Source organism: Ursus maritimus, unplaced genomic scaffold (assembly GCF_017311325.1).
Source record: "Ursus maritimus isolate PB19 unplaced genomic scaffold, ASM1731132v1 scaffold_19, whole genome shotgun sequence".
Lineage (NCBI taxonomy): Eukaryota > Metazoa > Chordata > Mammalia > Carnivora > Ursidae > Ursus > Ursus maritimus.
The window spans coordinates 56000233-56020918 of NW_024424341.1; the positions used below are offsets into that span (position 1 = coordinate 56000233).

Below are 20686 nucleotides of genomic sequence, written 5' to 3' on the forward strand. Positions count from 1 at the left end.
TGTGATAAGGCCAGTAGAGTAACATGCTGACGGTCCAATCTAAGTGGCAAGTAATTAGGTGTTCACTCTGTTTCTACCACTTTGCCACGTTTGAACATTTTTGTAATAAAATGTTGGGGTAGGGAGAGATCTTGGTGTCTATTGAACACTCCCATTGGACTGATGAGAAAGTGGAGGAACAGGAAGAGAAGTGACTCACCCCAAGTTCATGTGATGACTCAGAGCCAGTTGGTGATGGAACGAACACCTGGGTGTACTGGGTTGGCCCCCAGCCTGGCTCAGTAGCCCTGGGACGAGGAGCTGAACCTACCAGGGTCTCACCGCCAACTGAATGCTTAACCTAGAACTCATGACTTGCGTGGTATTCTCAAAGGGAAGAAGGGTGCCATCCCCAAGACAGCAGGTCACTTTTCCTTTGGGCCCATGATGATCCCTCCACTGGCCTTGGACATTTGATCGCCCAGGGCTTGGCCAGCCATGGCTAGGTTTGGGGTTGACTTTTTATTGGCTTCCTTCACACCAGGCCAGGCCCATTCCAAGTTGCATGGCCTCAAGACCATTCTTCCTAAGAGGTCAGGTGTGTCTGTGGGAGGGTGGGTATTCTCTCTTTGTTCCAAAGACCTTTCTTGAGCACGAAGTACCAGGCAGTGTTCTTGGGGTGGGGGATACCAGGGCACCCCTCCTATGGAATGCAGCGGGGAAGCTGAAGCTAGGTCTTTTTTGCTTACTTGCACATTGTCTGTGTTCCCTAATACACTGTGAGTTGTGTGTGCGGGTGAGGTGGGGGTGTGAGCGAGCGTGCTCTTGGTGGCTACTATAACCCTGGTACACACTAGATACTCAGTACTTCCCGCAGGAATAAATCAATGTGGACAGTCACCCCTCCTAAGGCCTCAAATCTATTAACTTTTAACCAGTCTTCACGTGCTGAGCACCCCCAGGGCTGGCAGCTTTGACAGATCCAAGTGCCACCCGGGTCAAATCAGGTCCTACTTCCTGGTTGAGTGACTTTGGGCAAAAATACTTCCCCTCTCAAAGCCAGTTTACTTCTCTACGCTGTAAAATGGGACTCAAGGTTTCTAGATGGGGGTTGCTAGAGGTCTCTTCCTGGTGGGTGGTACTGAGGTCTCAAAACATTGTGCTTGTCGCTAGTTAGTGAATACACAGGGAGTAACTCACTCAGCTGCGTTGATAGCAAACAGAACAGCAAGCTACATAAAAAGAAAGTCTAAGTGTGTATACTGCCGTTCTCCGAAGGGTTCCATACCTCCAGGAGCTGTGGATAACCACTACCTAAGTTATGGATTCACCACTGTCTTATGTTTGGGGCAACCCATGTGTTCACTTCTGCAGTTGATCAAGTTTACTTTTTATATAATCATCAATAACGGTCAGCACTTATCTGGCACTTCCTGTCGGGTGCAGATCTCCTAATGACCTTGTGAAGTGAGGCCTATGATTGAGAAGAGGAAATGGAGGCACAGAGAGGTGAAGTGATTTGCCCAAGGTCACACAGCAAGGACGCGGCAAAAGCAAGGATGTGAATCAGGGGCTCACCGGTTTGAGTCAGGGCCCTTAACCTCTGTGATGTTTAAAAAATATGAAGAGTACCACCAAGATACTAGGATAAAAAAGCTTAAAACACAGGTCTCCATCACTAATTCATTCAACACACATTTATTAAGCGGCTTCTGTAAAAAGCAGAGCTTTTTAGCGCACTGGGGAGACAGAAGGTAATAAAAGACCCGAATAGAGATCTCCCCGGCCTGCGAACCCCTTAAGGGCAGGCCGGTCCGGGCCATCTGGGTCCCCGCTGGGCCCCCAGCACCGCACAGGACACGCTGTAGGCGCCCACCAAGCCTTCCCTTAATGAACGCGGGAATCTAAGCGTCCCGCCCGCAAGGCGTTCACGGGCTGGTGGGGCGGAAACGGACCCAACACCGCCGAGACGTCCTGGGGCTTCTGGGAATCCCATCAGCGCGGGCCGAGAGGCCTCGAGGAGGCTCTGAGGTTGGATCCCGCGTTCCTGACGCCCTCCCCCCCAGCCGTTGCAGGTCGGCAAAGACCGACTGAGGTGAGTGATTAAGCCATGCCCGGGGTCCCGGCCGGTAGCCCCCAACCCCCCGGCGCCTTCCACCCTTTTCGCTCCCACTCCCAGCTCCTTCGCGGTTCCACCAGCGAGGCGCCCCCTCTTTATTCTCTACTCCCGCTACCTTTTCGAACCTTCGGCACCCGCCCTGGGCGCGTCCTCCCGCCCGGCGACTGTCCCCCGCGTCGGGCGCGCGCCCAGAGGGCACAGCGCCCCTTCCCCAGCGGGCAGGGCGCCCGGGGTCTGGGAGCGCGAATCCCTTTAGCCTCTCCCCCCCAACCCGGAGCACCGTGCGAGGCAGTCGGCCGACTCCACCAGAGCCTGGGAAGGCGCGACCCCAAACCCCCGGAGTCTAGGGCTGGGGAGGGGGCGGCGCTGGCGCGGAAGGCACCCTCCCGGGGCGTCCTCGGCCTCCCATTCGCTCGCGGGCCCGCCGCTCGGCGTCCGGAGCCGGGGCTGGTGTGCGGAGCGCGGGGCGGGGCCTCCCCCAAGCCCGTCCCCCGGCGAGGGCGGAGGGAGGAGGAGGAGGAGGAGGAGGAGGAGGAGGAGGAAGGGGGGGCGGACACAAAACCTGCAAGGGTTTTTTTTTTTTTTTTTTTTTTTGCATTTAATTAAAATTTTTTTCTTTTTTTTTTTTTTTTTTTTTTTTTTTTTGCAAACCCGAGGGGTCCTCCCCGGAGCGCGCGCGGGGCCGGGGCGCCCGGGCCGCGGCGCGGGGCGGCGGCAGGGCCCTGGCGGAGGCTGCCGGGCGGCCGCCATGCGATCAGGCAGTGCGCTGACCGGCCCGGCCGGTCGGCCCCTTCTGGGTCCTCCCTTTGCAGCCCGTGCGGGGCCGTCTCGGAGACCCCGCGCCGACGGCTGCTCAAACATCAGGGTGAGTTTCTCACAATGTAGCAATTTCTCTTTAAATCTCTTAACTCTCTCTACCTGCGAGCTCGGGGTTGCACAGGCGCAAAAAGCGGGGGGAGTGGGGGTTGAGCCGAGGGTGTGTGGGGGATGTGGAGCTGGGGCGAACCCACCCCGACACTTCACACACTTCAGCTCTTCCACCGGCGCAGCGCCTCTGCTGCTCTTTTTTGCTCGGCGCCCACCACCCCCGGCAGCCCCCCCACCCCCCGCGTCTCTCCCACCATCACCGCCGCCCCGATCCTGCGGGGGACCCCGGCTCCCTGCCACCCGGCGGCCCGGTGCCTCCTCTCTGTCCCTCCCTGCCGGCTGCCGGGGATACAATGGAGCGGCGGAAAAAGCGACGACTCCACGTTCCACGGGGAGGCGGGGAGACTTCTCCCCGGCCGGGGCCTCCCCTCACCCTGCTCCCCGCCTTTCAGAGAAGAAGAGGGCAATGGGGCAGCGGTTGGTGCTCTCCCTGCCGGAGGTGGCGAGCCTTCATCTCCCCCTCTCGCCCGTCCCCTGCGCCCCCTCCCCAAATCCCTGCCGGGGGTGCCGGGGAGAAACGGGGCCTCCGGCAGGCTGGGGAGGGATGGATGCTGAAGGAGGCCATTGGGTCTCCCCCTCCCCACCGCCCCTAAACAATGAAAGGAGTTGACTTGGTCCCCCACCCCCCAGCGATGAAGGGAGTTGACCCCCTCCCCCGCTAGCTGGCTGGTCCCGGAGGGGGCCGTTACGGGGAGGGGGAGGGGAGGGAGGGGAGCCTTACCCCTGTCACCTCCCGAGATTTGGGGCGGCCCCCCATCTCCACCCCCTCGGCCTGGGAATGGGAGGCACCAGGCCCAGCCCGGGCACCGCGCTCGGGTGGTGACCTTTAGACAAAGGCAACCCTTTCCCTGGGGTGAGCCCGGACGAGCCGGGCCCGCGGCCTCCCCGGGCCCCTGCGGAGGGCGGCCAGGCCCGCGGGCACCCGGAGGGAGGGATGGAGGAGGAGGGAGGAGGGATGGAGCCATCTGGTTTTCCCATCCCTGGCTGCCCCTCGGCTGCTTCCCCGGCTCCTGTCACGGGCGGCCGCGGGGAGACAGGGGACCAGGGGCTGCCCGGGCCTTGGTCCGCGGCCAGCGGAGAACCGGGCGAGGAGCCGCGCCGGGGCTCCTGCTCGGGCTGCGGCTCCGGGCTCCGGGCTCGCGGCTCAGGGCACGGGGGCCAGCGTGATTGGAAGGTACGGTGGCTCCTTCCTCTCCGCGCCCCTTTGTTTTGCTTTGTGGTTCTGAGCAGCTGAACTTCCTGGGAGGTGGGGTCAGAGGCCGCCGTGTCAGCTCTCCCCGGGAGGCCGGGGTGACAGGTCCCAGCCCTCTGGTGTTCCCAGACTGTGGCCTGCAGTCCGTGCCCAGCCTCATGTCCGGACAATCAGCCCCTTTTGTCACACGGCCCTCCAATAGAATAATAACCGTTTGGGGATGTACCGAGTGTTTGCGTTGCCTTCACACCTCCTTTCTGCCGGCGCCTGTGGGGGGAAACAGTTCGCTCGCTCTCTCTGTGCGCTTTCACCTGGGGTGGGTGTCAGAGGCTCAGGCAGCTCAGACCTGTAGGGTGGTGGGAGAACAGGGGAGTTGGACAGTTCAGGAATCATCCCCTTCCCTCCTGCTGATGTCTGGTGGGACTTTCAGGGGCATGTTTACCTACCCCACCCTCCCCCATAGCTCCCCCACTCCTAGAAGCCGGAAATAACAGCCTCTCTCTACCCCGGGAGCATTATGGATTGGCTTCTGCTACACACTGGCCACAGCCCCAGGAGGGAATAGGGACAGTCGTTAACACCCATTTTGCCGACAGGCTAATGGAGGCTCAGAGAGGTTAAGCGACTTGCCCAGGGTCACACAGCGCCAATTTGCAACCATTTCCGGTTTCTGCAACTCGGCTCCAAACTGTGAAGTTCTCCGGGATCCTCTTTGGCACTTTGTCCTGTTGATTTCGGTTGACCTGTGTCTCAAATATAATAATAACCTGGAGTGGAAGGAGCTATTGTTTTGTCCCCTGTCATCTGTCGTCCCCCCCACCTCCACCCCGTGCTGGTTTTTGGGAAGGGGTAGAGACATCTGGAAGTTGGACTGAGAGCAGAATCATTTCACCCGTGGCAGGAGTAGAGCATTTGCCCCGGGAAGAGCCGAGCTTGGAAATGTGTGCGTGGGGATGGGGTGCCGCAGGCCTGGCTGGGTGCGGACTGGGGGGCACCTGGGAGCTGGCCCCACCGTCGTCCTTCTCCTCCACCCGAGCTGGGACTTGGCCCGGCTTTCTGCTACTTAGCCCCGCCAGCGGGGAAGCCGAGCTGTTGTTGGGGACCTTTGTGGTCCCTCTGCCCTGCCACCCTCCATGGCGCCCTGGCAGAGAACCTTCTTGCCCATCCTCCCTGTGGCTGGCGTCAGACCCCCTGCCCCACTCTGTAGCCTTAGGCAGGCCACTTGAGTCCCTAGTCCTCAGTTTCTTCATCTGCAGGTGACGATAATTATAGTTCCCTTAACTGACCTTGAGGTGGGTGAAAGTATTATCTAAACGTGTTATTTTTGTCATTTAGCAGACGGATATGGTGAGCTTGTGGGGGTGGGGAGGAATGTTAGGTGCTGGGCATTTAAGGACCAGTAGCAAAAGGCCTGGAGGAGGTCCCTGTGGCCGGTGGGTGAGGGCCAACGGTAAATTGGTGACATTCCCCTGCCAGCTCTCTGAACTGGGACCCTTCCCCTTCTGCACAACTGGTGCTGAGTAAACATGGCAGGGGTTGCTGAGGGAGAGGGGCTGGGGAGGGCCCAGCTCGCCCAGTGAAGAGGGTGACACGGGTAATCTCGCCATTTTACAGATGAGAAAACTGAGCCCAGGGAAAGCCCGTTCCTTGGCTGGGAGGGCACTCCAGCCCAGACTGCAGGGGGTGGGAGAGAGTGGGAGAGGGGTTCCACATTTGTCAGCGTTTTGAGAGAGCTCTTGTCCCTTATCTGCTGTCCTGTCCTTGATGTGTAAATATCTTCCTTCCTGAGATGATAGGCATAAGTCGTAATAATTCCTTTGGGGCAGGAGGAGAGGGGCTGTAGGGAACATACAGGTCCCTCAAGCCTGAGTGTTTCCTGAAAATAGGAACTGATTTTTTTTTTTGAGTGGAGAAGCATGAGTAAGGCCCTAGAGGGACAGGCCTGGGCTCCACCCCCCTCCCTGCTGACTTCCTTCCCAGAGGCCTCTGGGGCCTTCCCCAGCCTTCCCTCGGGATCGTGGGGTCTTCCCCTCCCACCCCCAAGAGCTGTGGAAGGGGTCAGCGCCAAGCACTGAGGCCTGGTAGGAGGGTCCTAGGGTGGGGGTGGGGGGGGGTTCCCCAGGTTCCTGGGGGCTGCCTTTTAGCGGGGGGGGGGGGGGAGTTAATTGGAAACAGGAAAACATGGCATTCCTTTCCAGCGGGCTTGGGCTTGGAAAGCAGTGAGGGGCTGCCTTTTTCCCTGTCCTGCCCGCTGGGGAGAGGGGTAGGGGGCATAGTTCTCTTGCTCTGGTCTCTTTTGGGTCTTCCCCTGCCAGGCACCCTCTCAATGGAAACAGGTTACCTGAGCTAATATCCATGACGTAAACTGCTCCCCCCAAATCAGAATGATTTGGTCCCTACTAATCCCCTCGTCCTATCTGAGTTTTGTCCCCCCTGTTGGCACATGAAGGGGCTGCCGGAGTTGGCTCCCCAGAGTGGGATGCTTCACCCCCAGAGACACATGGGAAATGTTTGCTTGAATTGTCCCCAAGGATTCCCTCCTCGTTCCTTCTGAATCCTGCCCTGCCTGGAGTATCAGGCGTTAGAGTTCTGTCCCCATCGACTGAAGCCTTTGTGTCTCGGTGACATGCACTGATCCCCCAACGGAGAGAGTTTTCTAAGACATTTCTCGTTTGGTGACAATTAGTTTTGTGTCAGTTTGTGTATTCACGGTGGCGTGGGATCTGTTGGCAGGAGAGGCAGGAAAGAGTGCTTTTGTTCCTTTAATTGTCCCCAGTTAAGCTTCCTGAGGGCCTACTGGGTGCCAGGGACCCAGTCCAGGAGGAGGCTGGAGGCAAGTATTGTCTCCAGGGCTGGGTTCGCTGCTGTGGGATTTGAGCAATTCTGTCTGGGTGGTCTGGGAAGGCTCCAAGGAGGAAGCCACTTCTTTCTGTCTTTTTTTCCCCCCTCTAAGTGGTACATGCATATGAGACAATTTCAAAATACCAAACATAGTAAGTCTTTCTCTGCTCTCTCCCCCCCCACCCTCCAGCATCCCAGCCCCTCAGCCCCCCTCCCCCGAGGCAGCTCCCCAGTCCTGTTGTTCTGTGCACACACATTTATAACCGTGTGTATATCTTTAAGAATATTCCTTCAGGACGCCTGGGTGGCTCAGTCAGTTAAACATCTGCCTTCAGCTCAGGTCATGATCCCAGGGTCGTGGCATCGAGCCCCGAGTCGGGTGGGGCTCCCTCTTGCCCCTCTCTCTGCTCATGCTCTCTCTCTCTCAAATAAATAAAATCTTTTTTTCAAAAAACAATATTTCTTTCCCATGCTCTCCCCTTTGCCCTGCACGTTGCTTTTTTTCACTCACAGTAGAGGGAGGAGCTCCTCCGTCTTTTTCTTGGCTGCGTGGTATTCTGTGGTGTGGGTGAATCCCCATGGACTTAACGTGGGTGCAGAAGCGTTTCCCAACGCACAGGGCTGGAAGACACACATCCCCATGTCTTACTGGGAATGGGGTATGCCTGTGGGATATTCTTCCGGAAGTGGGATCCCTGGATCAAGGGTCTGTGATTTGTCATAGCACCTGCTCTCAGAAGAAGTCATTCCTCTCCTGCTCTGGTATCTCGCCCCTTGTGACTTCCTGGCATCTTCCTTTCTGCCCGTGGCCTGCGTGGTGTGCTTGCCGCTTGGTATGGAGGTCAAGGGCACGAACTCTGGAAGCCAGCTCTCTGTGGGTTGGAATCCTGGTTCCACCTCCTGTCAGTCGGACGGCTGCAGGCAAGGAACGTGCTGGTTCTGGACCTCCGTTTTCCCCTCTGCTAAATGGGTTCATCTCAGTGCCAGCTTTTGGAAGGTCGCGAGGATTGCGTAACACTCCTAGAGCGCGTAGGTAGCCTTATCAGTCATTGGCGGTGTTAGCGCTCTTTCTTTGGCGGTTCTTTCTCCTGGGGCTGGGACCCGCCAGATTCTTGGCTGTGAACCCTAGTTGGCAGGCAGGGGAGGGAAGGCTTGCTTTCCCACTTAATTATAGTGTGACCCAGGCCAAATGATCTGTCTTCTGGATCTCAGTTTCCTTATCTGTAAAGCGGGCTCCCGATGGCTCCCTTGTAGCGTCTGCTGTGAGGGCTGAATGGGGCGGTGCTCTCCCGAGCTGGGCATGCCTAGGCTTTTGAAACTGGCGACCGATGTTGCCCTTATAGCCACTGTGATGACTGCTCTGCTGTGGGACCCATGCTGACTTCTGCACTCTGAAAGGTCTTCCTTGTCTTCCCCAAAGGCACATGGAGAACAATGTTGGCATAGTAAGCCGCGTGGCCGCAAAGGGCACATAGCAGGCTGCTCTGGCATGAGGCGTGGTGGCGTGACCTTGGGAACAGGCAGGGCTTCCCCGCTTCGTGCCTCAGTTTCCCCAACCGAAAGAACGCGGATGACAGGAGACCCGCCTCCGGCATCTCACGGACGTTCAGTGCCGAACACTGTGCTCCTGGTTCATGGCAGGTGCTCAAAAAATGTTAGTGCTGGGGCGCCTGGCTGGCTCAGCTGGTACAACATGTGACTCGATCTCTGGGTCGCGAGTTCAAGTCCCACATGGGCATGGAGCCTGCTTTAAAAAAATGTGATGATGATGATGGTAGTGATTAAAAGAAGTAGTAAAGTCTCCCGTGGGATCCGATACCCAAGTCCGTGCTGCCTTCCCCCTAAACCGTAGGCAATCAATATTGGCATTTTAAAGATTTATTTATTTGAGAGAGACAGAGCGAGGCGGGGGAAGGGGGCAGAGGGAGAGAGAATCTCAAGTAGATTCCCCACTGAGCACCCCCCCCCCCACTCCCTGATGCAGGCCTCGATCCCATGACCCTGAGATCATGACCTGAACCGAAATCAAGAGTCAGCTGCCCAACCAACTGAGCCAGCCAGGCGCCCCTATCATGGAGATTTTGAGAGAATGGCGTAATCAACCCCGCTGTGCCCATCACCAGCTTCAGGAGATTTCTGCTGCTCTTTCTTTTGTCTGTTTCCCCACCCCCTACTCTGCACTTTTTTTGGGGGTTCTCTTCTGCTAGAAACTTTTAAGCAAATTCCAGACCTTGTATCATCTCAATTATATTACTAATCGTATTGCTATTTCTGGGGTCCAGAATCCGTTTGGCCACCTCCAGGATCTGTCCTTTTCTGTGAGGGAGGAGACATGAAGCCCATTTCCCAGGTTGGGGAAACTGAGGTGGCGGGGAGTGGGCTTCGGCCCGGTTGTCTTTTCTCTGCGTTCCCTTCTTTGGGACCTTGCTGAGGTCCCTGTCTTGGGCACCCCGGGCCTCGGACCCTGGGGGCTGTTTCCAGTGACACAGGTTTGCAGTTTACCCCTGGATATGTACAGTGTGGGCCTCGGTTCTGCTGTTCTGTGCAGCAGTTGTCCCCGTAACGGGCGAGTCGGAGAAGTTGGGCCAGTGGCAGGGTGATGGACAGGATGACCCCGGAGGCGAGGGTAACTGGGTCGGCTGCCCCGATTTGTGTGCTCTTGCTGCCCCTTCTAACCTTGTGACTTGGGGCAAGTTGCTTCCCTTCCGTAAACCCAGGCTGGAGAACCAGGAGCACAGGAATAATAAGAGACTCTTCTTCTGAGAGCCTTGACATCTGCTTTGTGAGTCGCGCATGGAAAGGCGTTTTACAAGTGCCTGGCTCAGAGGAAGCGCTCAGCAGCCAGTGGGGGTCATTGTCATTGTCGCTGTCGTTAGTTATTTGGTGTGCACTTGGACTGTGTGTAACCAGATGCTCTTTCTAGGGTTCAGGGGGTCAGAGGAAGGGTCCCTGGAGCCCTGGCCATGCTCAGCCGCCTCTGTACCCTCCTCTTGACCACTCCATCCCTCTGTATTTCCCCCTTTGAAGTGCTTATAGTTGGAGGGGCTGGAGGGGGCTGCTGACTTCTAGGTGACCCCCCACCTTCCCACCCTGGGTCCCCAAGGCCCCATCCTGGCAGCCTTGGAAGCAGAGAGAGAGGAGAATGTCTGCGTCTGCCGGGTCCTCATTCATGACCCCTGGGGTCCTGAGAGGGGGGAGCTTCTAGTGCTTTGCAACCTGGAGGCAAAGGGTGGTCCATCCCCCCAGGACACCTGCAGGCTGTAGCTCCCAGGAGCCCCCTCTCCAGACGATGGGTGCTGCCTCCTGTCCCCTGTGTGGTGCTGGGAGGGCAGATGCCCACAGCTCCTGTTTCACAAAGTGGTTGCGACATTTTGCTGCCCTGGACCCATCTTCGAACACTGAGTGCCCCCCCTCCAGGCTGGGTAAGGGGGGTTCTTAGCTCTTCACCCTCTCCTGCCAAGCTCTTGCCACACTGGCTTGCCTTCTCCCCAGAATGTGCCCAGCGACCTCCCTCCTGTGTTCCCGGGAAGATCGTCCATGTGTATGCATGACTTCCCCCCGTCCTGTCATTGAAAGATAATTTACATGCGCTCAAACACGGAGTCGAAGTGTGTGTCTTGATGAGTCCTGGCAAACGTGGCCACCTGTGTCACCCACACTGCCATCAAGATCCAGAACGTTCCCGTCATGGCCAAGAAGTCCCCTTGTTGGCCTTTCCTGCCAACAGCTGCTCGGGGCACTAGTCCTCCTTGTCAGTCGAGGTGGATGCACGTGGCCTCTTCTCGAATTTTACAGCCTGTGCTGTGTGGTCCTTTGAGTTGGGTGTCTCTGGCTCAGCGGCATCATTTTAAGATTTAGCCATGTTGTGGGTATCTGGAAGGGCTTCCTTTTTCTCATGGAGCACGAGTCCATGGGAAGGTTTTTACCTCCTTTCGCTCAGGAGAGAGAGACCCCCTTCCCCAGGAAGTCTCAGCCTCCGAACACCCCTCCCTTGGCTACCCTGCGCAGGCCCCCAGCGCCCTGGTCTGGGGACACCCTCCCAGTTCACTGACTAACCCCCCATAGCCCCCTTGGAATGTGGTAGGTCTCCTGTGAGCTCTTCTTCAGGCCTGGATTTTTCACTAGACTCTAAACTGCAGTAGGAGAGAAACAGTGGGCTCCGTGTTCTCAGCTCCTGGCATGCAGTTGAGCCCCGATGTTTGTTGACTGACTGAATGAATGGTGGGCATATCACAGGGGTAGAGACAGGGAAGTACAGAGCTCGTGTTTGGAATCCCTATGCTGTTTCTCAAACAGTGACCCACCTGCTTCCAAATCACCAGAGGTTTTTGTCAAAAATGCCCGGCGGAGGGCCCCAGCCCTGAGCACTTTGTTTGCTCAGGAAGCCCACCTCTCAGAGTCGCAGGGCTCAGCCTGCAGGCCCCTCTCCCAAGACAGGGAGCCATGGATCTTCCAGCCACAGCGGACCCTCATTCCATGGACATTGTCTATCCTGTCCTCGCTGCCTCCCCAGTGCCTAGTCTGTGGGAATCAGAGCCTGTGGGGCACATCAGGACTGGGGCCAGCCCTTTGCCGTTTCCCGAGCACGTCCCCCTTCCACAGTCCTGTTGTTTCATTTAGACCTTTCGGAAGCAGGGGGGGGCATTATCTCCATTTGTCAACGGGGCACACTGAGCCAACTTCTGAGCTTGCTCTTCGGTGGCCCCCCATGTTGCTACTTGCCCATCAGCTCTGTTCCTTGTCCTGCTACGGTTTGCTTAAAATTCTCCCTGGGGCTAGACCCCCGGCTTGCCACTACCTCCCTGTCACATAGGCAGCAAGAAGCGAAGTGACTTGTCCAAGGTCTGACTCCAAGTACATGCCATCAGTTAATTCAGACCCACACAGTGGGCCTCCTGTGTGCCTGGCCTCAGAGCTCTGCCCTCAGGGACAGGGGAGGGAGGGAAGCCAGAAACACTCCTACCCTCCCTGCAAGGTGAGATCCCTATCTCAAGGATGCCTGCTGAGCTGGGGGGAGGTCAGAAGGAGGCATCAGGCCAGGCTTCCTGGAGGAGGGGGCTTCTGGGGGTAGGCTTTGGGCTCAAGGCCATTCCCAGTGGATGCTGGGATACTTTGCACAAAGGTCATTGGCCTGAGCAACTGGATAGATGCAGGTGTCCCCTGTTGAGATGGGTAGAGGCATTTATAGTTTGGGGAGCACAGACCCCAGGGAGTACAGCCCTAACACCCTCGTGGATGATGGAGGGACGCAGAGGGGAGAGAGGTACAGAATGGATGAGCTCTCGGGGTCACAAGTGAGAGACGGCGACACTGAGTGATTGGTCCCAGGGATGGGGACAGGAGAGAGTGGAGAATGGGCTTGACCACGTAGTGGAGGAACTTCTGTGGCCAAAACAGAGGAAGAGAGGAGGAGGGTCTGGATCGGGTGTCTCAGGAGCAAAGGGAGAGAGCTTCCAGGAAGGTCTTAGCTTAAATGGACTTGAGGGGGGCTTCCTGGGTCTGAGAAGTAGGTAGGGACAGGAGCCAGACTGGAATGTGAGGAGCCACAGGAAGGGGAAGGATGGCGTCATGGATGGATGGACAGAAGGGAGGGAGGAAGGAAGGAAGACAGAAAGACAAGAGCTTTTGGCAGCCAGATCTTTAACAAAAATAAAATCTTACTACCTCTTTGGCTCCCTAGTGCCCTCAGGTAAGTCTGCCCCTCCCCGCTTCTGACAAAACCCTAGTCTGGTGGCCTGAAATTCCCTGACCTTTCACTTTGCCTTCTCGGCACCCCAAGCTTGTTCCTGCCTCCCCACCTTTGCCCTTGCTGTGCCCTCTACCTGCAGTGATCTTCCCCAACTCCTTCCTGTCTCCAGCAGGCCTCTTACATACCCCCTCCTCCAGGAATTCTTCCTTGACAACTCTGTCCCACTTCCTTCACTTGACTGAGCTTGTTTCCGTGTTAGGATTCATCCCCAGGACCTGACTCAGAATAAGCCTGTAATCAGGGTTTTTTGAACCAGTGAGGTCCAGGTGACCTTTCCGTGGATCATGAGACAAGCACGTTGGATCGGGTTTTTTTAGGTGCTGAGCGGGCTTAGAGCGTCAGGAGAGAAAAGGAAAGGAGCAAAGGAAGATTCTAGAAGAGCAGGAGGGGGTGGTACTGGGTGGGGCTCAGGAGTGAGGTTTTCTCGAAGGTCAGGAGGTGAGGAGCTGAGTGTGAAGGCAGAAGAAAGATGTGGTGCAGTTGGGAAGGAGTTCGAGGGGCCAGCGTGGGGCTGCTTGGGAACAGGAGCCGAGGTGGGGTGCGGGGTGGCCCGCGATATTGCCATCTGGTGGCTGGGGGTGGGCCTTCCTGCTTGGGAGAGTCACCTTTTATTTCTTTGGAGCCAAGGTCTTAGGCATGTGCTTGTTCTCAGTTTGGGAGAAGGAGGTTTAGGTCCTTTTGAGAACCTGCTCGGAGGCCACAGGCCTTTCCCCAGAGAACCACACTCTTGTCTCCATATCCCCGCATTTGGCCAAGGATGTCAGGGGGTTGGGGCTCTAGTTAGGAGCTTTACACAGGTTGTCCCTATAGCAACAATAGTGACCCCCAGCACTGTCCCAGGCAGCTGTCTAGGCCCTTTACAAGTACGGACTCATTGCACAGAAGGACCCCAGGAGGTGGGTGAGTGAGCAACCCCATTTTACAGATGAGAAAGCTGAGGCCCCGAGCGGTTAAGTGACTTGCCCCATCACACAGCTGCTAACCGGCATTGTGGGGATTCCCCGGGGTGGCCTGGCCCCCGCAGCCCAGGTCCTTAGCCGTGAACCTCACTGCTTCCTGGTTACAGCCCCCCGCAATGAGCAAGCCCACAATCCCGGAAGCTTGCCCTTCCCCCCCCTTCCCCACTGCCCTCGACATTACCCTGCTTTGCCCTGGGATCCAGCTTGGGCCTCAGCTGAGCCATTGGAGGCCCAGGCTCAGCGGGGCACCGTCCCTCCCTCCTCTTTCCCTTTTTACCCTCTGTTGTGTCTTCATTAACATAAGCGAGGAGGCCGCCCAGCTTCCTCCAGACGGCGGATGTGTGTGTGAGCTTGCTTGTGAGCCCATGTGAGTCAGCCAGACCTGCCAGGGGCGGAGGGGCGGGACTCCAGGCAGCGCTGGCCCGGAGCCCTCCGTGGGATGGGGAGCCAGGGCCCCCCAGCTCTCTGAGCCTCAGTTTCCCCATCAGTCCGCGCCAGGGGCCTGACGCCTTTACCGTGGAGGCTCCGGGACATCACCCGTCAACAGAAGCGCCCCATTTATGGCCATCCCCGGTAGGCTTCGTAGGTGTTCGGAAGTGCAGACCATTTCAGACGGGAGCCCGCACCCGGCTAACGTGAAACGCCCCCAGCCAGGCGGCCGTGCCCCCGAGTGAGTCAGGAAGAAAGAAAAAGGACGGTCGTCAGAGACCTTTGGAGGTTGGAATCGTGGACACGGGGCCGGAGATCTAAAATACCAGCTGGTTAGGACCCTCCGTGGAGTCTCATTGAGCTCACGTGTGGTCAGGTGTCGGTGTCTCGTAAGCGCGTCGCAAGTGCCCCTGGCTATGACGGTGTCTGCCCTGGGCTTGTTACTGTCCCCAGGCAGCCTTTAGTCTGGACCGACTGCTGCAGTGAGCTTGGGCTGTGCCGGAGATCGACCGTTTCTCCCACCCGAATTGCTTGCTGACAAGCCCCCGGGTGAGATCACTGCTCCCCACTCCCCCGAGGGAGAGGGGAAGCACACACTTGAGTGGCGCTGTGTCCAGTGGCTATCAGACCGTGTCGCAAATGCGATGGACACGTGGGGGCCGCAAGGCTAAAATAGGATTCCTGAACTCTTAGCTTTCGGGGTTCGTGCATTTGAGGGCGGGTGTGTATGAATTATTATACAAGGAAGAAAGGCGTGCAAGTGAGAACACTGTGATCGTCTTTTCACTGCCCCCCACTTTCCTTCCCGCTCCACAAGAGACTCTGCAAGGAATTTGGGGTTCCTTCGAGGAATTTGGGGTTTCTTCAGCTGCTTTTTTCCACGTATACATTTTTTTCTCTTTGATCACATGTACTATGTGGATTCTTCCACACATTTATTGATCTAAATCTTTTTTTCCAATTGAAGTATGGTTGGCGTACGATAGCCTAGGAGTTTTCACATATATTAGGACACCGTAGTGATTCGACAATTCTGTGGGTTACGGAATGCTATCACAGTAAGTGTAGTTACCACACAGGGTTATTATGGTATCATTCACTATATTCCCTATGCTGTACTGATCGTCCCCGTGACCTGTTTCGTCTGCCCCCTACTCCTCTATGTCTTACTTTTCTTTTTAAGATTTTATTTATTTATTTGACAGAGACAGCCAGCGAGAGAGGGAACACAAGCAGGGGGAGTGGGAGAGGAAGAAGCAGGCTCCCGGCAGAGGAGCCTGATGTGGGGCTCGATCCCAGGACCCTGGGATCACGCCCTGAGCAGAAGGCAGACGCTTAACAACTGAGCCACCCAGGCGCCCCCGTCTTACTTTTTAAATTGAACAAATGTCTTAGAGTTGGTTCCCTGTCTGCAGTCTAGAACCCCATTCTTTTAGCAGCTGAGGAGTCTTCCCCAGATTATTTAACCTCCACTCTGTGGATGCCCTTCATAGTTCAGTTCCAGTTTTTGCTGTAAGCCTATCTATATGTGTCTCTACATTTAAAGTGTGTCTCTTGCAGATAGCGTATGGTTTGACCGTTCATCGGATTAGAATATTGAGACCAACACTGTCCAGTAGAAAGAAAATGCTAGCCACTTACACGTTATTTTATTGTATTTTAATTACTTAATTATTTACTTAGAGAGAGGGCTTGGGGGCGGGGGCAGAGAGAGAGAAAATCCTAAGCAGGCTCCAAGCCCAGAGCAGAGTCTGATGCAGGGCTCGAGCTCATGACCCTGAGATCATGACCTGAGCCAAAATCAAGAGTCAGAGGCTTAACCCACAGAGCCACCCACGTGCCCTTTACATGTTATCTTAAATTTTCTAGTAGGCACAGTAAAAAGAAACAGGGAAAACTGAAGGGAGTGTGTTTTATTTTATATAACTTAATATGTCCCAAATATTATTATACCGACATGTGAACAATGTAGACATCACTGAGCTATTTATAGTCTTTTTATTGCGGTAAAATATATGGAACATACAATTTACCATTTTAAGCATATTTTTTAAAGATTTTATTTATTTGTGAGAGAGAGAGAACGCGCGCGAGTGAGCATGTGCGCAGGAGTGGGAGGAGGGGCAGAGGCAGAGGGAGAAGCAGGCTCCGCGCTGAGCAGGGAGCCGGATGGGGGCTCGGTCCCAGAACCCTGGAATCATGACCCGAGCCGAAGGCAGATGCTTAACCAACCCAGCCACCCAGGCGCCCTCCCATCTTAACTATTTTTAAGGGCACAATTAAGCGGCAAGTCTGTTTGCAGGTTGTATAACCATCACCACTATCCATTCCAGAACTTGTTCTCCGTTCCGAACAGAAACCCTCTACCCTCAACATGCCCTCTCCCCCCACCTGCTCGGAGCCTCTGGTCTCCTTCCTGTCCCCATGAATTTGCCTTCCCTCGGCGCCTCACAGAAGTGTGATCATTCGGTATTCATCCTTCTGCGTCTGGCTTCTTTCACTCAACGTCATGTCCTCAAGGCTCAAACGTGCTACAGCCTGGATTGGCGTTTATTTCCTTTATAAGGCTGAATAATAGTCCCTTGTCTGTATACACCCCATTTTGTTCATCCATTCATGCTTCGATGGCCATTTGGGTTGTGTCCACCTGTTGGCTACTGTGAATACTGCTGCTGTGAACGTTGGTGTACGTCTGAGTCCTGCTTTCTGTTCCTTTGGACATATACCTGCGCGTGGGACGGCTGCAGCCTGTGGGAGTTCTGTGTTAACTTGGAAGAACTGCTGATTTTCCCAGCGGCCGCACCATTTCTTGTTCCCACCAGCAATGCTCGAGCGTTCCAATTTCTTTCTTTCTTTCTTTCTTTCTTTCTTTCTTTCTTTCTTTCTTTCTTTCTTTCTTTCTCTTTCTTTTCCCTTTCCCTTTCTTTTTCCTTTTCTTTTCTTTTCTTTTCTTTTCTTTTCTTTTCTTTTCTAAGTAGACTCCATGCCCAATGTGGGTCTTGAACTCATGACCCTGCGGTCAAGAGTCACATACTCTGGGGGCGCCTGGGTGGCACAGCGGTTAAGTGCCTGTCTTCGGCTCAGGGCGTGATCCTGGCGTTCTGGGATCGAGCCCCACATCAGGCTCCTCCGCTAGGAGCCTGCTTCTTCCTCTCCCACTCCCCCTGCTTGTGTTCCCTCTCTCCCTGGCTGTCTCTCTCTCTGTCGAATAAATAAATAAAATCTTTAAAAAAAAAAAAAAAAAGAGTCACATACTCTGGGGTGTCTGGGTGACGCCGTCGCTAAGCGGCTGCCTTCGGCTCAGGTCATGATCCCAGGCCCCATGTCGGGTTCCCTGCTCAGTGGAGAAGCCTGCTTCTCCCTCTCCAGCTCCCCACTGCTTGTGTTCCCTCTCTCGCTGTCTCTCTCTCTCAAATAAATAAAAAAATCTTAAAAAAAAAAGAGTCACATACTTTACAGACTGAGCCAGCCAGGCGCCCCAAGGGGTCCAATTTCTTCACATCTTCGCCAGCACCTGTTATACCATCCCCCCCCCCCATTTTTGAAATCCAGTGTGTATTTTACACATAGCACATCTCTGTTTGCACTAGCTGCGTGTCAAGTGCTCGGCAGTCATGTGAGGCTGCTTAGTATGATCAGCCCCCTTTAGACTATTTACATTCATTGTCTTTATTGATGCGGCTGGATTTAAATCTTCCGTCTTGCCATTTGTTTTCTGTTTATCGCCTATGTTTTTTTGTGCCTTTCCTTCTCATCCCCTGCCGCCTTTAGATCAAATGAGTGCTTTAGTATCCCATCTTCTCTCCATTAGTAGCTGATTCACTCTACCTCTTTGTTGCTCTGGAGTTTTCATTCTGTGCCTTCGACTACCTTGTGGGCTTCGATTCTTAGTAAGGTGGGAGCCATGGGAGGCTTTTGAGCTGGGGAGTGACCTGACCTAACGGTTTTGTATCCAGACCTTCAGTCACTTGTGCTAGAGTGTTTCTACCGGCCAGATTCCTGGAAGAGAAATTGCTAAGGCAGAGGGAAGCGTGCATTTGGACTGGGGTGAGCCCTGCCAAATTGCATTCCAGAAAGGCTTTACCATTCTCACCCCTGGCAAACAGCAGCCAGGATTTATTGAGTGGCTGCTTGGTGCCAGGCCCATACCGGGCCCCAGGGACACTGGTGAGAAACAGCCCAGGTCCTGCTGCTTACATGATTCTCAGTCCTCGAGTCTCAGGCCAGCTTCTGGAGCTGCCTCTGAGCTCAAAGGAAGGAGAAGCTTTCCCAGGAACCAAAAAAGGAGAGGAGAGGCCAGAGGATATTCTAGGTGGTGGAGGAGGTCTGGCACGTCCCAGGTGGCCTTAGAGCCAGCTGGATCAGGAGACATACTGTATCAGTCTAGGGACCCCGTGTGTGGGCTCCCCATCGGTGTGGGGTACATTGGGGTGCTGTTGAGGAGTAAAATAATAGTACCTCCCTTGCACGGCTTTATTTGGGAGGATTTCACGGGAAGGCAGAGAGCACACAGGTTGGTGTTTGACCAGCTTATTACCACAGCGAGGGGGGATAAGCCTCAGAACGGGTGGACCCGACGGGCTTGACCCAAGTTTTGGACAATGTTTAAGGCCTGTGTCCGATAATCTTGGGCCTGGGGTCCCAGCTTGCTCCTTCCTCGGGCAGGTTACTCCACATCTCTGTTAAAAGAGGATAAAAGTAGGGGTGCCTGGGTGCCTCAGTCGGTTGAGCGTCCCACTCTTGACTTTGGCTTAGGTCGTGATCTCAGGGTTGTGAGATCGAGGCCCACGTCAGGCTCCACGTTGGGCGTAGAGTCTGCTTGGGATTCTCTCTCTCCCTCTGCCCCGCCCCACTCGCTCACTCTCTCTCTCAAAAAAAAAAAAAAAAAAAAGGATAGAAGCGGAAGCCGCTGCCAGGACCACAGTAAGGCTTGGTAAAGTTTAGCTGCTTTTACTGTTGCCTAGTCGCCAGCATTCATTCAAGGTCGGTAGGGCGACAGCCAGATCCTTCCTTGTCCCCCAGGACTGAGCCCCCCGAGAACTGAAGCCAGTTGCCCAGGGTCAGAGCATTGCAGAGTGGGGATTTGAAGCCAGGTTTGTCGGACCCAGAGCGCATGGGCTGCCTCCTTCTGGGTCTTCGGGGAGCCTCCCAGGTTAGCACACGAAGATTCTTCCCCTCTTAGGACAGCCAGTGAGCCAGGCGCGCCGTCCAAACGCCACCACCAACCTCAGCGATGCTGAGAGTGGCTCAGCCCCGGGGGCGCGGGGGGCAGCAAAACCTGACCCGAACTCAGGCTGTTGGTTGTCTGTCTCTGTCGTGCTGCGTGCAACTCTTCATACGTTTGGCGGCAGAAATGTTAGTATGTGATGACAGGGTGCCACCTCGAAGCTGGGGGGGCTCGAGGAGAGATGGGTGCATGCTCTTCCCAGGTGCAGAGCCTGCAGAAAAGCTGCATTTTGGAACACATCTCACCTCAAGGGTTTTGAAGGAAGGATCGGGACCCACACAATTGCGTGTAAGGGTTGCACGGTGCGCGCACCGCTCGGCGTCTTCCAGCACCCTGCTGGATTGTATTTACTACTTGCGTTCCCCGCGCGTTGCTAGACGATTTAATGAGCAGTGTGTCAAGCCTTGACGGGGTCTGCAGGCGAGGAAGCAGGGTGGGCGGCACGAGGGGGCGGTGAGGCTTCTGGAAGCCCGTTCTCCGAAAGCCGCCAAGCCTGGAGTGTGTTGGGCTGTGGCTGGTGACAAAGGAGGAAGGGGGGATGGAGTGATGGGCCAGAGGGGGGCCTGCCCTTGGTGCAGGTGCTTCTTGTGGGGTCAGATCTGTGGGAACTGGGAGAGAGAGGCCAAGTCCCATAAATGTCAGCGGGATTAAGGGTGGGGATCAGTCCCTTTCCCCCTTGGTTTCTGGCACTTTGTGTCCAGCCTGTACCCCTCTGCTGAACTCCCCACTGGCTTGTCTGCTAGGCACCCCAGATTTAACGTGTCCAATATCAAGCTCCCCACCTCTCGCCCACCTCAAAACCAAAGCCAAAACCAAACCTGCTCCCTCCGGGCTGTCACCATCTCTTGATGGCAGTGCCATCCTCCCAGTGGCCCGGGCATCATCTTTGACAACTCTTTCCCTCTCTTTCTCTTTTAAATTTAAATTTAATTTTTTTTTAAAGATTTTATTTATTTATTAACAGAGAGAGAGACAGCCAGCGAGAGAGGAAACACAGGCAGGGGGAGTGGGAGAGGAAGAAGCAGGCTCCCAGCGGAGGAGCCTGATGTGGGGCTCGATCCCAGGATCTGGGGATCACGCCCTGAGCCGAAGGCAGACGCTTAACAACTGAGCCACCCAGGCACCCCTAAATTTAATTTTTAAAAAAGATTTTATTTACTTATTTGAGAGAGAGAGAGGAGAGAGCACAAGCAGGGGGAGCAGCAAAGGGAGAGGGAGAAGCAGGCTCCCCACTGAGCAAAGAGCCTGATGTGGGACTTGATCC

At 55.4% G+C, this 20686-nt stretch overlaps 1 protein-coding gene and 1 long non-coding RNA gene across 2 annotated transcripts in view; one reads left to right on the forward strand and one right to left on the reverse strand.

Moving 5' to 3' along the window:
• The first annotated feature begins 2843 nt into the window (after window positions 1-2843).
• Window positions 2844-20686, forward strand: part of BICRA (BRD4 interacting chromatin remodeling complex associated protein) — a 74955-nt gene continuing 57112 nt past the window's right edge. Inside the window, exon 1 of the mRNA XM_040634227.1 lies at window positions 2844-2963. The gene's annotated coding sequence lies outside the window, so the exon portion shown is untranslated. The remainder of the gene's footprint in view (window positions 2964-20686) is intronic.
• Window positions 19130-20686, reverse strand: part of LOC121103515 — a 2796-nt gene continuing 1239 nt past the window's right edge. The window contains exon 2 of the long non-coding RNA XR_005835794.1: window positions 19130-20030. This is a non-coding gene — a long non-coding RNA (uncharacterized LOC121103515). The remainder of the gene's footprint in view (window positions 20031-20686) is intronic.